At 41.5% G+C, this 8,397-nt stretch overlaps 1 long non-coding RNA gene across 1 annotated transcript; it reads left to right on the top strand.

Annotated features, from left to right (window-relative positions):
• The first annotated feature begins 1,014 nt into the window (after positions 1 to 1,014).
• Positions 1,015 to 7,249, top strand: LOC147823770 (uncharacterized). Its single transcript, XR_015443150.1, has 4 exons — positions 1,015 to 1,475; positions 2,966 to 3,223; positions 5,937 to 6,044; positions 6,355 to 7,249. It is a non-coding gene; the product is annotated as an uncharacterized LOC147823770 (long non-coding RNA).
• The last annotated feature ends 1,148 nt before the right edge of the window (positions 7,250 to 8,397 follow it).

The following is an 8,397-nucleotide window of genomic DNA, read 5'->3' as shown; positions in this document are numbered from 1 at the left end:
CTGGGATGAGAGAGTTCTCTGCTAGATAAAATGGCTCTGGCAGCCCCACCTCCTAAATGCCTCTTCCCTCCAGATAATAAATCACTCAGCGAAACAATGAACTAACTTTCCTGCCTGGAAGCTCTCCCGCTTATAGTCCTTCCCACCAAGAAATTCAAACTTGCCAATGGATTTAAACCTCACCTCTGGCTGCAGCCAAACATCTACCTCCACTACGTCCCCCTCCCCCCACCTATGCCCCTTGCCCATATAAGAGGTCACCTAGCCAGCCCCTGGCCACTGCTCTCGCCACTATTGGAGACAGCCCAGCACCCCGTCCCCTAATAAAGGCCTAGTCTCGGGTGTTCATGTTTCAGCTCATTCTCATCCTCTCAGGCTGGGCTTCATTTCACTGACTCTTTGGTGTCTTCCGGGTTTCTTCAAGCAGAGGCAGACAGCTCCAGCCCAACATCCTAGCCTGATCACCTCAGATTTAATCTCCAAATACTGTATGTGTACATCAAGTCCAAAGAAGATCTGTAGTAGGCCTGCCTAGTCATTGTGTCTTAACTCTGCACCAGTCAGTCTGGTCAAGGCCATATCCTAGTCATCTACCCACCCCTAAGACCAAGGCTGTCAGAGGATTGTGAGTCCAGCCCTATAAAATGGTGGGTGTTACCCAACAAAGGGGAGGAAAATGATGCTGAAGAGACACAAGTGACAAAGCCCAGAGTGATAAGGGAAATTAAAGACAAATTATTTTAGAGAAGCCAGGTGTGGTAGCACACAACTCCAAGCCCCACACTCAGGAGGCTGAGGCAGGAGGATTGCCAACAACTACATAACTAAACTATCTCAACAATTTTTATTTTAGAGAGTAGCACAAATAAGGTAAAGTTATCATAATCCAGCTTGGCCTGACTCTCCCAGAACCTACAAATTATGCTGTTCTTAAAGAGTAATTTCTTCTTTGATAAAACAAAACTCAAGATGAGAAAATGCAGCCAGATGGGAAATAATCTTGCTCTCCTCAGAAGTGTAGAGAAGAACAAGGACTGGAGTGGGTTCCTCACTGAGGTGAAATCGGCATAGAATGGGACAGAAAAAGACATACAGGGAGTAAGTCTGCCTCTGGAAAGGAGATTTTAAGACAAAACCAGCAGGTAACAATCCAAGAAAGCAGTCACCACCCATTGGCTCATCACAAAGAAGTTAGAATGTCTCAGATGGTAGGTGTTGAATGATTTCCTGCAAATACTGAGAATCACCTGCCAAGTATTTAGGGTGAGGCTGTGGTGCCTCCCTTCAGGCCCAGGGATGGTAAGAACAAACCAGGACCTGCAGGTCTAGAGACAGTATGGTTCTCAGCAGGTCTCTAGCATGAGAATTCAGGCACAAGGGGCAGACACATAATTCTGCAAACTGGCTTCCAGAAAATCTCTCTTAGAGACAAGTCAGAAGACCAGCAACTGGAGCATGAGGCCAGAGCTGCTCAAGTAAGGAGTGAACTCTGTGTGCTAAGTCTCTGGGGGATGGGCATGATGCTTTCCAGAGGTTGTTTGAGGGGCCAGATGATTGGTACCTGGGAGGAGAGGGAGGATATAGAAGTTGGGAGTCAGGTGGGTTCTGACCAAGACAAGGAAAGATTTTACTCTGTGAGGTGAATAGAATGTGTTTTCCACAGATCAAGTCCCAGAGCTACATTAAAGAACAAGGGAAATGTTTAGAAGAAGAGGAAGAGGGGGCTGAGGGCATTGCTCAATGGCAGAGTGGTTCCCAGCACACATGAGACCTGGGTTCAATCCTCAGCATCTCAAAATAAAAATGAAAAAAGGAGAAGAGTCTACATCTGATTTGAAGCATCCACAGATGTGAGAATATCATGACCAACAAATAGAGGCACAGTGTTGGGACACATTTGGATGAGAATAGTTTGTGCTACTGGTTTATTTTCATCTCTAAGATGTGTTACTCTCTTTGAGGTTCCATGGATAAAGATCTGACTTCAGTTGCTAACTGGAAACCTGGCACCACTTAATTGCAAATTAAAAATACAAGTGAATCATTTACATATCTCCTAGAAACCAGGGAGTTTGTATGTTATACCTCCAGTCATTTGGATAAGGCTGTGGGTTGAGTTTTTTTTTTTCTTTCAAAAATTCTAATTAAGCCATCCATCACTTCAAGGTGACAGTTTTCTCAAGTACACTCCTCGGGTTTTTTTTGTTTGTTTTTTTTTGTTTTTTTAGTACCGGGGATCAAACTCGGGTCCTTGCGCTTGCATAGCAGGCGTTGAAACCACTGAGCTAAATCCCCGGCCCAAGTACACTCTTCTTAAAACCATGAAATTTTATTCAATGTCCTATAGCTTGAAGATCTGATTCCTAAGGAAAATCCCATATAAGTGGTCATTTCTTATTTGAGATGGGACTCTTTCTGATCCTTTGCTTTTGGAAGCCATTGCTCTTCCACTCCATGGGCCTGTCAGATACATGGATTTAAATCCAGAACCCACCTGACTCCCAACTTACCCATTTTCCATCTTCCCGAAGATACCAGCCATCAGACCGAAGACAAATCCCACGCGTTTATGCACCAGGCTCCCCAATCAGACTACCTAAATCCCCTAGACTCACAATTGGTCCAGGAAGGAGCAAGTGACATAATCTAAGTTCTCCTAAAGATTGGTACAAATACTGGGACAGCAAGGGTTTCCCTTGAAGCAGGAGATGAGGAGTAGCAAAGTGGCTGAGCAGGTGGGCGTGACGTGTCAATCACGGAGATCTGGGACGCATGCGCAGAACTGCTCCCTGCACCTGATACCAGAGAATGCTGTCTTCAAGCTCTTTGAGTGGCTCTCACCCTACAGAGCATACTTCTTTTCCTACTTTAATTGGCTCTCATTCAGCTGCAGAGCATGTTACTTTACCTACCTTTAATACATGTAAAACCTCACTGCCTTTTGTGTGACCAATTCTTTGTACAGGAGGACAAGAACCTGGGAAGAATCTCTAGAAGGAGACCACAGTGCCTGAGAACCCTGCTAACACCTCCCCCACCCTCAGCATTGCCTACCGTGAGAATAACATAAACCTGGGCTATTGTGGTCATCTTTGCTTCCACATGGAGGCAGCCTGCCTGAAAACGAAGCCCACAGACAGAGAAAAAGAGAAGGAAGATAAAGAAAAGGGAAAAGGAGAAATCTAACGAAATAATTGCATGCTTAGATCCAGATATGTTCAAAGTAAGACTTCTTGGACTTACCAGCCTCTTTGTAGTTTAAACTAAACTGAGTTGAGTTTCTGTTATGACAAAATGGGTCCAGGCATATGGGGCCTCGTGACACTACCCCTAAGCCTGGTCACTATATGAATACTGACCAGAGGTGAGCTGTATTAGGTTTGGCTTTACTAGAGGAACATTTGAGAATTAATTTTGTGTTATATCATTTCCCCTTTTTTGCCTTGAACTTACACTTTTGCAATTGTATGCTGTGAGGGGACACAAAACAGACTCAATAGTATTTGGGTTTTGTTTAGCACCAGGGGGTTAATATCAAACCACAAAACTTTAGATGTGAACTTGCTTTTCTGGTCTTTGTTGATGTAATAACAGTATTTGAAATAATTTAGTTCATATATGTGCTTGCAAGTAAAAAATAATCTTGCATGTTATTGAAGTGGGCAGCTGTCACTGGCCTTTTTTTTTTAAGACAAGTTCTCACTATGTAGTTCAGACTGGCCTTGAACTCTCTATGTAGCCCAGATGGGCCTTGAACTCATGGCAATCCTCCTGCCTCAGCCTTCCAAGTGCTGGGATTACAGGCATGCACCACCACATCCAGGAATTGACTATAAATGAAGATTTCTCTAACATTGAGCATTTAAGAACAATATGATGAGGACCCTAACTGATGTCTAACACGTTTCCAGGCTTGCTGTTGGAAAATTCAATGCCTCTATGACTCTTAGTCCTTTGCATGTTTTTTTCCCCTCTCTAGAAGCTTCAAAGATCCTTTTGTCTCTGGAATCCTGAGGTTTTACAATAATGTGTGTGCCTTGGAATGGCTCTTCCTCCATTCCTTATTCTGAAGAGAGCCTTCAGCTCTAACAAGTGACTTCCTGAAGGACTGGGATTTCCTTGTGTCTGTGTCACTATCGTTGATGGGGCCTCACTGCCCTGCCCAGGCTGGTCTGAAATCCACAGTCCTCCCTCCCCAGCCTGCCAAGTAGCTAGGATGGCAAGTGCAATGTCACAATGCAATGCCCAGCTCCTGCCATAATGCCCAGCCCCTGCCATAATGCCCAGCCCCATGGTTCCTGTTTATTTGTTTGTTGCAGTACTGGGAATTGAACCTAAGGCTTCTAGCATGCTAGGTGAATGCTCTACCACTCAGCTACATCCCAAAGCCTTTTTATTTTTTGAGGCAGGGTCTTGCTAAATTGCCCAGGTTGGCCTTGATCTTGTGAACTTCCTGCTTCAGCTCTCTCAAGTAGTTAGGATTATAGGTGTGCACTGCTGTACCTGGCTCCTTGTGTTATTTTTAAAATAGTTTACTCCTTTCTGTTTTCCTTGTTTTTCATTTTTAGAAGTATCTTCAGAAAAAAAAAAAAAAAAAAAAATATATATATATATATATATATATATATATATATTTGAGGACCTACTCTATGTCTGGTTTTGTTCTGAACAATGACCAAAACATAACATCCTTGCCCTAGAGATGTTCCCATTTAGATAGATAGTAGACATTCTGCAGTGATCTTGAACATTTTCTCATTTTTTTCTCTCCAATATCCAACTTTTTGTTTTTTCTGGAAGGATCTTCAACTTTACTTTCCTACTCATTTATTAGTTTTGCTCCTGCTATATTTTCAACTTCCAATGGCTCTGGAGTTTTTGTTTGTTTGTTTTTGTTTTTGTTTTATTTTTGAGACAGGGTCTCACTATACAGTTCAGGCTGGCCTTGAACTCACTATGTCACCCAGGTTGGCCTTGAACTCATGGGGATCCTCCTGCCTCAGCCTCCTAGATGCTGGGATTACAGGCATACGCCACCATGCCCGGCTGGCTCTGTGTTATTTCAAAAGTACACAACCTCCCATATCTCTCTGAGAATGTTTTTAATAGCTCACTCTATGGATCTATCTACCTACCTATCTATTTATCCTTGCTTCTTGTATTATCTCTATATCTCCGAGCATCTTTGTCCTGTTTATTCCTTCTGGTCTCTGTTTTTCATGAGAACTTTCTTTCTCACTTATTTCTGTTTAGCCAGTACAGAACTGAGGAATGACTGGCAGCTCTGATGAGAGTGTGGGACTTGCCAGTTTCCAGCCTTCTCTTGTAAGGGGATTTAATGAAATCTTAAATTCACTGAGGGATTCTCTCATCTGAATTGTTTTATCTATAGTTAGGTTGCTAAGGTTTACACATGATGTTCCAGCCTTAAGGTGGATTTGCTATAAAGTTAATTATGCCCAAGCTTCTCACAGAAGGTGTTGAATTTTTATTCTGCAGAATAAAATGAAATTAGACAGCAGTTGTTGATGCAATCTGTAGCAGAAAAATACTTACACTGGGAGTGTCGAAGAACCAGACTTATTGCAGGTTGACCAACAGGTGGCCACAAATGAATTGTAAACAGTGTGAGAAATGGACCTCACCCTCTCAGTCAATAAAGGGAGATAACTGGGTAACAACCACCCCTGGGAGGGGAGCTTGATTTATAGCATTTATTGATTTTCTCCTTGTCTCGTATAAAAACTATATCATGCTCTTGGGAAGAGATGTGCACAGTTGGCTCTTGGTAGCTGGGAGGAACTGATCTAGCACATACTTTAATGCTCAAGCTTCGGGGAGCCAGCACAATGGCCAAAAGTACTGTGTCTGCCTTTGGCTGGACACCATTAATCCACCCCCATGGCGCTGTTCACCCATAATCCTTTTCTTTGCAGATCATGCCATAAGAAAGGCTGGGAAGCAGTACTCCATTGAATCTGTCCATTTCTAAAGTACTGTCAGCATGTATGTTTACCTCCACACACACATCTCAGTTCATTAAGGTATACTAAACTTTTCTTGCAAGCATATACATGATATTCCTTTTAAGCCCCTACAAGAAGATTTTTCTTCTACTGTAATCTCCCCACTATGGTTTAAATATTTCCCCCAAATTTCATGTATTGGAAACTTAATCCCCCAAATTATATGATAATAATACTGTATTTGAGAGATGAGACTTATGGGAGGTGATTGGGACTTATGGATTCTATCCTCATTGGTGGATCATTAATTCATGAATGAATAGGTTAATGGGTTATTGTGGAAGTGGCTTTGTTATAAAATTGGACTCTATGGCTTGCTTGCTTTCAGTGTCTTCATGTGATGCCCCTGCCATGTTATGGCGCAGCAAGAAAACCTTCACTGGATGCCAAGCAGGTGCCAGTGCCATGTTCTCAGGCTTTCTGGCCTCCAGAACTGCGAGCGAAATAAACTTCTTTATAAATTACCCTGTCCTGGGTATTTTGTTATAGCAGCAGAACATGAACTAAGACATGTCTCTACTAAATTCTTCACAAAACCATTCAAGCCAGACATGGTGATGCTTGCCTGTAATCCCAGTACTTTGGGAAGCTAAGGCAGGAAGATTGCAAGTTCAAGCCCTGCCTATACAATTCAGTGATTTAGCAAGATTCTGTTGCAAAATAAAAATTAAAAAGAGCTGGAGGCTGGGGATTTAGCTCAGTGGTTCTACCGCCTGCCTCACAAGTGCAAGGTCCTGAGTTCAATTCCCAGTAACCCCCCCAAACAACAACAACAACAACAACAACAACAACAACAACAAAAACCCTCGGCAACCCTAGTATTCTGGACAATAGTTGAAACAGTGGGAAAACATGTAAGACATTATTCTACCCTCAGAGCACACACAGTCCAGGGGAAATAACTCATTAATAGAAATGCATTTTAATATATGTGCACCTATGTTTATAGCGGCACAGTTTATAATAGCTAAAGCTCGGAAACAGCCCAAGTGCCCATCAACTGGGAATTGGATAAAGAAGATGTATGTTTTTTATAAAATGGAGTACTACTCAGCCATAAAGAATGAGAAACTAGAGACATTTATAGCTAAATGGATGCATATTGAGGCCATACACTTAAGTGAAATAAATAGGACACACATGTGTAAATACTGAATAGTTTCTCTAGTGTGAGAAACTGAAAGTGTAAATAAGGATTAAAATGATTAAAATGAATAAATGATAATTTGAAATAGGAAAAGGTCCAAGGGTTTGAGGGTGGCGGGAGGGGAAGGGGAAAGGGAAGAAGGGAAAGGAAAAATTATGAGAAAGAAAAAACAATGGAAACAAAGTCTATGTAAATAGGGAAGGGTGGAGGGAGTGAAGGGCGCACAGGTAATGGGGGAAAAATAAGAACTAAGATACATCATGTTCAGCTACAAGCACCCAATGATAAATGTAAATGTATTATATACCTAAAATGTACCAATAAATATTTTAAAAAAGAAATACATTTTAAGCTTAGGCTTATTAATGTTTAGTAGTGATAAATAAAATACTGGTTCCTTAAAACTTTTCAATTTATCCTTCAAAATTATTGGCTTATATTTATCTTTATTGAGTAATATACTTTGAAAATTGGGGAGGGAGAATGACCTTTACTCACAATGAATAAAAAAACTGAAACTTCAATTTTCATTTTTAAAGCAATTATGTAACTAATAGCTCAGTTTCGATGGTATAGTATTTAACAGGTTGCAGCCTTTATTTTACATGGAATTTCTCTTTTCTTTTTTGCTATACTGGATATTGAGCCCAGGGAGCCTTGAGCTACATCCTTGGGCTTTTTTATCTTTTTACCTTGAAGCGGAGTCTCAGTAAATTGCCCTGGCTAGTCTTCAAGTTGAAATCCTTCTGCCATAGCCTTCCTAGTACTGAGATTACAGGCATACACCACTGTGTACAGGTAGGATTGCCTCTTTCTTTTTCTTTCTGTTTTTGTTTTCTTTTTTGCTGACAGGAGCTTGCTTTGCATCTCTGGCTGGCCTCTAACTTGTGACCCTCAGCCTCCCGAGTGCTGAGATTAAAGGTGTATACCACTGTGCCCCGCTTGGAATTACACTTTGAATAGAAAATATTCCCAGTAAATACTTTGATCTATACACTAGGAAACCCAATGTAAGGACTGAATATTTATCTGAGGAGTCTGATGGTGCCAAAATAATTTAGGGCAACATAAATTTTTTTTTTTTTTTTTTTTTGGTACCGGGGATCAAACTCTGGTCCTTGCGCTTGCGCAGCAGGCGGCGAAACCACTGAGCTAAATCCCCGGGCCAACATAAAAAAATTTTAATGTTTCTCCCTTAGCTAATTCACAAAGTTGACAATGACT

Source organism: Heterocephalus glaber, unplaced genomic scaffold, assembly GCF_053883595.1.
Source record: "Heterocephalus glaber isolate CG9 unplaced genomic scaffold, H.glaber_assembly_v1.0 deba00001564, whole genome shotgun sequence".
Taxonomy (NCBI): Eukaryota; Metazoa; Chordata; class Mammalia; order Rodentia; family Bathyergidae; genus Heterocephalus; species Heterocephalus glaber.
This window is presented reverse-complemented; position numbering and strand designations above follow the sequence as displayed.